Source organism: Pseudochaenichthys georgianus, chromosome 12 (genome assembly GCF_902827115.2).
Source record: "Pseudochaenichthys georgianus chromosome 12, fPseGeo1.2, whole genome shotgun sequence".
NCBI classification, from domain to species: Eukaryota; Metazoa; Chordata; class Actinopteri; order Perciformes; family Channichthyidae; genus Pseudochaenichthys; species Pseudochaenichthys georgianus.
The window spans coordinates 12,533,443-12,540,942 of NC_047514.1; the positions used below are offsets into that span (position 1 = coordinate 12,533,443).

The following is a 7,500-nucleotide window of genomic DNA, read 5'->3' on the forward strand; positions in this document are numbered from 1 at the left end:
AAAGACAACGACACTTCCCCCACATCACCATAACGCACATCCAGTATAGCCTGACACCATGTTCCCCGTGTCCTATTTCAATATCCTTTCTGCATGTATTGAATTTGCTGCATGATTCTGCATTAATGAGACATAATGCAGACAATATCTACAGCATGTCCCTTCCGCCTTATGTCTCCACCATGTACTAAAGTCAAGCTTACGATCACTGATACCTCTTATGTATTACTTTATTGTGGCTTTCTGTACATTTTACATGTTTTTCTGCAGATTAGAAGTATAATTTAGGCTGAAAGTGTTTCCCTTTATTATAGCATTTTTGTTTTAAGATAAGCAAGAAGGTTTACAAAATAGCTTCCTTTTTTTTGCCACTAACACTTCCTTTAAATGTTTATTAAGGAGACTCTCACTACCCTTCTCTGTTCTTTGCTATCTACAGCTAAGTTAGCATTGCTTGTTTGTTAATTGCTTTTCCTGCTACATTCACATCATTGGCTCTTTAAATCTCATCAATCAGATGCTGCAAGAGGTTGTTTTTCCATCCTTCTTGACAAACAATCAAGGGCGATCTCATCATTGCCGTTCAGGTATTCGTTAACTCAGGCATGAGAGCTTTCATTCGTGTAGTTCCTTGTTCACAACCAGGATGTCATACCTGCATTTTCGCTAATACAGTTCTTAAAAGTCTTGAACTTCCTTACAGTATGTTGTTTGCCCCTTGTATCTCACCTGAAATGCTCTGTGGGTACATGGAAATGTACTTGCATTCTTACCCAGGAATGTCTTGGTATCACCCCTCTCATTGGACGTGGCCCTGTCAACACTCCTGGCCAGGCATTCCTCTCGTCATTTAAGGATTGGCTGATTATTTCTGCAATTTGTGAGCAAGCAATCAGACGTGTCTTGTTCCGCTATGTGACCTAGCGAAGCCTCTCTGAGAGCTACAGCAAAGGCAACCTTACACTCAGTTCGGCAAGGGGCTTTTCTAGACTCGTGAAATAAAGCCCCTAACTTGCAGGGCATTTTGCTTACTGCAGCCTCCACAGCATTGGACCTACTTCAGAGAATAAAGGGTCTTCTTTGACACCCAGTTTAACAAGGTCCACCTTTGCCTCTGGCCCTTCACGTACTGTATCTCACCAAGAGGTCTCCCTTTGAAAGCACTTCCTCTCTTTGTATTCAGTTTCAGTTCAGAAAATACTTCCTTCCTATCATTTTTGAAGGGTGATGTGAATTACTAATCTGAAAAAAACCAGTTTATAATACTTTAAGGATCAGCCCACTCAACCTAAGGTCATATAACTGCACTGTTTTGTATCACATTGTCAATGATTTAAGCTGCTAGTGAATCAGGATTCTCACATTTCTATTATCTAAATGTAATCCATTGTTTTATTCACAGAATAGCGGATAGAATATGCCTTGATGACATTGAAATGTCACGGAAATCCTTTTCTTGCTGGCAGTGTTTGCTGCACTCTGTGCAAACAGTAGCAATGTATTTGATGCGTTAAAAGTCAAAGGTCATAAATCATTATCAGTAAAACTGTTTATCATTTGTTTGAACTCAGTTACTCATGTGGTAATAAAGGATGACCCTTAACCATGTCATTTCCAGCCCCGCTTTAACTCAAAGTAATGTGGTTTCTGTTGTAGACGCCATGTTTGTAGTCTGGTATATTACAATCTGTATGCTGGGTGTACAGTACAGGCATCAACACTGCTCTGTTGGCAGCACAAACGAGGTTCAAAGAAAGAGTGGAAATGTGTTTTAAATAGATGTTATACGGTTGAAGGAGAAAATGAATAGTGACGTTTTTGACGGAAATGGAAAGTTTGAAGAGAATCTGCATTTTCACATTTTCAAGGAGAACAGAGACGTGTTCATCTCTGTCTCTTTTGAACAAGTGGGAGCTTTTCTCTTCAATCTCTTCTGCAGTACAAACATGAGACATCTCTCTCTTTCTCCCTTTCCTTGTCTCAACAATCTCCCTTAAGCATCCTGTGTTTCAGACCACTTCCATCTCCATCACTCTCTGTCTGTCTCTGTCTTTCTGTGCAGCCCACTTAGAGACAGAGCCAGGCATCTCAGTCATCACAACACCTGTTTACACAATGCATGCTTCTTCACAACAGAGCGGTTTAGATAGATGTATGGGAGCGTGATTCTGCATCCACTCTGTTTATTGTGCGCTTTGTGCTCCTATGGGCTTCATTGTTTGCGTCTGCTGGTCTCCGTGTTTGTCCAGCTCATTAGCACACACTTTTGCAGATGTTTTCCCAGATGCAAACATTATGGCACCATAAACGAGGAGCCAGCCACACACAAGTCAGTACAAATACAACACAGAGGCTACTCATACTTCTCAAACAGCCTTTTCAGGTGTAGATGAATGTTTGAACATGATGGGTCCCAAATAGCTCTGGTGAGGAAAAGCATTCATGAGAGCAAAAATACCGTACGCAGGAATAGTTATGAAAGAGAAAAATCAACAGCCGTAGTTTAAAATAACTTCAGAATAACCCACAGGCTTTGCTGTCAGAAATATCAGACATATTTACACCTGCTCAAGATTAGATTCACAGGAGGTCTGCTTCATTGGAGAGCATAGAGTTGGTTTGGAAAAAGAAGAGTGTGACATGTGGCAGCATGGCATAAGCTAGAACTATTACACAGAGCTGTGAGATCATGATACATGCTACATCTCATTAGCTTATCAAGGCTGCCTGCTTTTTAATGCAAACAATACCGAGCAGGAATACCAAATAATAGAAGCCTGACTTTTAGACCACGTGATTTAAGTGTCAAAGTGTTTGGATTAGGTTATTCAAAGTGATAGAGGATCGAGGGAAAATGTATTGCCAACTAAATAATTGTCAGAATCAAGATACCTTTATTAGTCCCACAGAGGGGAAATGTACATTGTTACAGCAGAAAAGAGCCGAAGACAGCTTAATGTTACCTAAGAAGCATGTATAAACAAATATTAAAGATAACAAAAAATTATAATAAAAATTACACAATTTACAAAATACACATCCTGTAACAGTTCTGAGGATTTAGCAGCCAGGTTTATATTGCACATGTATTAACGGCATATATATATATTGCACATATTGCACATAGTTGGTATTTAACAACAAGGTGTCTTATAGAGCCTTCCACAATAGATAAACCAATTACAAACTGCCGAAATAAGGGGAAGTGAGGACTTAGGAAGTGGAAGTGAAAATAGTAAAACACATAGGAGTTTTTATGAAGTGACTCTGTGTGGATCTTGTGTGCGAGATGTAATCACTTGGTTGTAATCGCACTATTTTTTTATAGTAGATCATTAGTTTTTGGGGTTATCTTAAAACGACTAATTCGTTTTTTTTACAAATCATAGTTGTACTGTATGAGGTGCCATCACATTTTGGCTGTTATGTGAGATTCGTCCTCCAGCTATCCTGGCATGTAACTAGCCATTACTCTGAGCTCCATTCACTGCTGAAATAATGAGCATGTCTTGATGTTTGCTGCTGGCATGGTGGCTGGTAGATGAAACCCTTCCAACCCTGCCACAATCATTAAACATCAGCCATCAATATTTCAGAGAGTGATGTCCGACAATTATAATATTAAGCATATATTTAAAACTCTGAAAGGGAGTACAATGTGGAAAAATAAGCTCCTTTCCAACACTAATGAGCACAGTCTCTCTGGCTTTGGCAATCCTCAGTCTCCCATCACTCCGTGTCTTCCACTGCTCATCTCATGTGATGGTTATCAGATGAGAAAGGTGTAAATTGCTGCTCAGAGCCATCTCAGCAAATTCCCCAGCTCTGCTATCTCTCCTTCATCTTTCAATCACTTCCCATCCCTCGTTTTTTCTTTTCTCTGCCTGATCCTTTCATCTCTGTTGGGAAAACGAGATGTTATCACCAAGTCGTGCACAGGAAGGACGCAGCACAGGTGTGTGTGTGTGTGTGTGTGTTTGTGTGTGTGTGTTTTCCCTCATGAATAAACTTCTAGGAAAAATATATTCAATAACCAAATTGAGGTGATGGTGTCTGAGCGCATGCATGTGTGTGTGTGTGCACATGTTGGTGCGCTGCCACCAGTGTTAATGAGGACGGCTTCTGCCAGTTTCAAACTATTCTCCTCCCTTTCTCTGAAGAAAAAATGCAAAAATCACACATTGATCGCCCACCATGATGGTGTGAAAAGGAGAAGAAAAGAAAAGTGGAGAATGGATATTAGTGTGAGACGTATAGATGGAGGGTGGATGTAGGAATAAATGAAATAATTGGTCAGTGTGAGCGCAGAGGAGACAAATCCACAAGGGGCTTTATGAACAGGGGGCAGCAGTTTCTAATTGCAACACGCAGAAATGCATGTTAAAACATGGCCGCCTCAGTGCCATTTGGAGTCAGAGCAGGGTGGGAATACTGTACGCCACATATAGTGATACAGTCATAAGGACCCATTTATCTTTGTTTCAGACAATATCAGCATTCGTTCTGGTTCTAGTCTGTTGTTTATGTGCGCTGTACTTTTCATTTGGGTACATATGATTTTAATTAAAGCAAAATGAGATGGAAAGTGCCATGAGACAGAAACAAACAGGGGGGATTGGTGTTGTTGTTTATCACTGGATTGCTCTTTTAATGAGAATCGAATGGGGGCAGGCACGTTGTTGTTATTATGCTTCTTGGCAGGGTGTCTGTGTGCGTGTGCCTGCACTATAATCATCTGCCTACAATCCTAAGTGGCCAAGCCATGCTGGAAGAGAGCTCCCCCTCCTCAGGCACAGAGTGTTGGCTGTAAGGTACCTGGCAGAACATGTGTGCACAGACCCAGGCCCTGTCGCTGCCAGGTGTGTTGAGGAGGTAATTGCCAGTGTGGCAGCCCAGCGTCCAGCGGCTTAGAGGGGGAGGCCTGGAGAGAAAATGAGGAGCTGCTCTGCTGGAGTCTGTTTGCCCGAGGGGGCGGCTCACTATCAGCCGTTGTTGTTCATCCAATTCCCCTGTTTCCCTTACACGACTTCCTTTTCTTCTTATAGTTTCGCTCTTTAGCCCACTCGCTTCGTCCTAGTTGGTCCTGTTCATGCACATTTACAGCTTTCTCCATTGTTCCCTCTTTAACTACTGACTGCATCTTTATCTCTCCCCTCTCTTGCACTGGATCCAACTGGGCTGTCACTGAGAGGCTGCAGTTTTACCACCATTTAATCCCCCAGCAGTCTACTCCGGGAGAGACCGACAATCACACATGTGTTTATCTTTTCTGTCCCCTGACACTATCCTGATAACACCCTGGATTACTGTTTAGTAGTCCCAGGGTGATGAGATACTCAACACATTAAAGATACTGTTTATTGATGGGGTAGAGTGTACGCAAAATGAAAAATGCCAGTTATAGCTGTGCATAGTTGAACAGCAGAGAAACAGCGTATTTGTATGAATGCAATGCTTCCCATATCAGTGCAGTGGATGTTTAATCTCTCAGAGATTATGGGTTTTGCAGAGGAAATTGATGGCCATTTTATGTCTTGCCCCTGTTGAACATGACAGAGACTATTTGAGCATTTTTTTTCCCTTTTTTTCTTCTTTTGTATTATTTGTTTTTGTTGTACTTTGTTTAATTATTATTATGCACTGTGGTGTACATTTTGGAGGCTATTTTTGGATTAAAACGATTAGCACATCAACCAAAAACGTAGCTTCTTATTAGGATAATTTGTTAATCATTTGTCATTTTTCAAGCACAACTGACAAATGGGCATTATTCAGCTTCTCCAAAGTGAGGATTATCTTTTATTCTCTCTTTATTTTATTGTAAAGCGAATATCTTTGAGGAAACTGATGGCCATTTTATATTTTTTAGACAAAGATCATACTCCAATTTTGTATAATACACAAAGGCTTTTTATTTTCAAATCCCACCTGCACTCCATAATTAGTTTTGTCTACCTAAACAGGCAACCCTGCATCTAGAAGAGCTTTTTAAAATCATCCCCTACACTCTTGTGCTGACAGAGGCACTGCTCTATAAATGCCATTTGGTGTGAACAGATACATCTGTGTACTGTCAGTGGTGATACTGTTGACATTTCATGTTGTGAATAGGAGCATTGTGTATCTGTTCACCTCGTCTTGCTCCGCTCTGATAAAACTGGCCTGTCTTTTCATATCAACACCCAATGTTTAGTTTACTTTGCAGATGATGAGCTAAAGGTAGAAGTCACAAGTATCTTCATCGCAGTTCAAGGTTGCATTAAGCGGCAACCACTGGCTCTAATATAAAGCTAAGACAATGCTTTAAACGGTCTTCTTTGAAGACGTCAGAATGGGGCACATCCACTGGTTGCAAAATAAGTCTGATTGTGTAGAAGTCTATAAGAAAATTACCCTAACTGTTACTTCATTTTATACCTCAGTTAATATTTTCCTAATCATTTTTTTGTTTCGATTGATCATTTTAAAGTCTTCTTTATAGCTGCAAGATGTACATTTAAAAAAAATTATGGTCGAATTAAGAGTAAACTAGATGATAAAGCGGCATATGCTTTGGAGCAGGCTTGTGATTGACAGGTTGCTAACATGGTCTTGTTTGGATGTTTTTTTTTATCTTACAACTTTCCAATTTGTTCTATAATTCTATGTAATAATGGGTAATGTTGGTCGACCAAAAATGTCAAGTTCAGTGTCAGTTCTACTTTGTCAAACCCTCTCGTGTCCCTTCTAGTTGCAAAATAATCAAGATGGCTGCGGCCAAACTCAAGTTTTTTTCACTCTCCAAAATCCAACCGGTGACGTCACAGTTACTACATTCACGTTTATACATCTCATATACATATATATTTATGGGTTACGTTGACATCTAATATACTTTTTTAGAAAATCTTAAATCCCTTATGAGGAATGTAAAATAATAGAGCACTTATATACTAATAAAGGACTGGCTCCTCTAAAGCCAGTTGAGTAGCACTTGAAACGATTGGCTCTTTGAAACCTGATGTTCTTATATGATTCTGTTTTCTTCAAGGTTGTGTCTTCCTGGTCGAATGTACTTATTGTAAGTCGCTTTGGATAAAAGCGTCAGCTAAATGCAATGTAATAGTAATAAAGTAATATAGGTATTCAGAGTTATATATAGCCTTTACATCTGTTTTCAGAATAACTTTTCTGCCAAGTCAATTTGCTGAGAGGAGTAAAAGCAGGAAAGATAAGGTTAGAGCTATTACAGTCACAGATTGTAGAGGAAAAAGCCCAGTGGCCCGGCTCTCGCCAAGCACTAAACATTGTTATTTCAATTTAAGCTCAGAGTTCACTCGCTCCCCTTTGTTTTCTGCAGCCCCCCGCTACTGTTCTCTACTGAATCAAAATAGTGCTTTATAGTTAAACCCAGTGTGTACCCACCCAGAGTGACACATGAGATTTCATGTCGTTGCTTATACAAGGTATAGAAATGTCAGTGTATTCATGATTGTCATGGTATAGGCTTACTGTTGTAGC

At 40.1% G+C, this 7,500-nt stretch overlaps 1 long non-coding RNA gene across 1 annotated transcript in view; it reads left to right on the plus strand.

The window, feature by feature from the left end:
• The window catches only part of LOC117456692 (uncharacterized), a 45,727-nt gene that overhangs the window by 37,204 nt on the left and 1,023 nt on the right, over positions 1–7,500 (plus strand). The gene's annotated exons all lie outside the window — the stretch shown is intronic.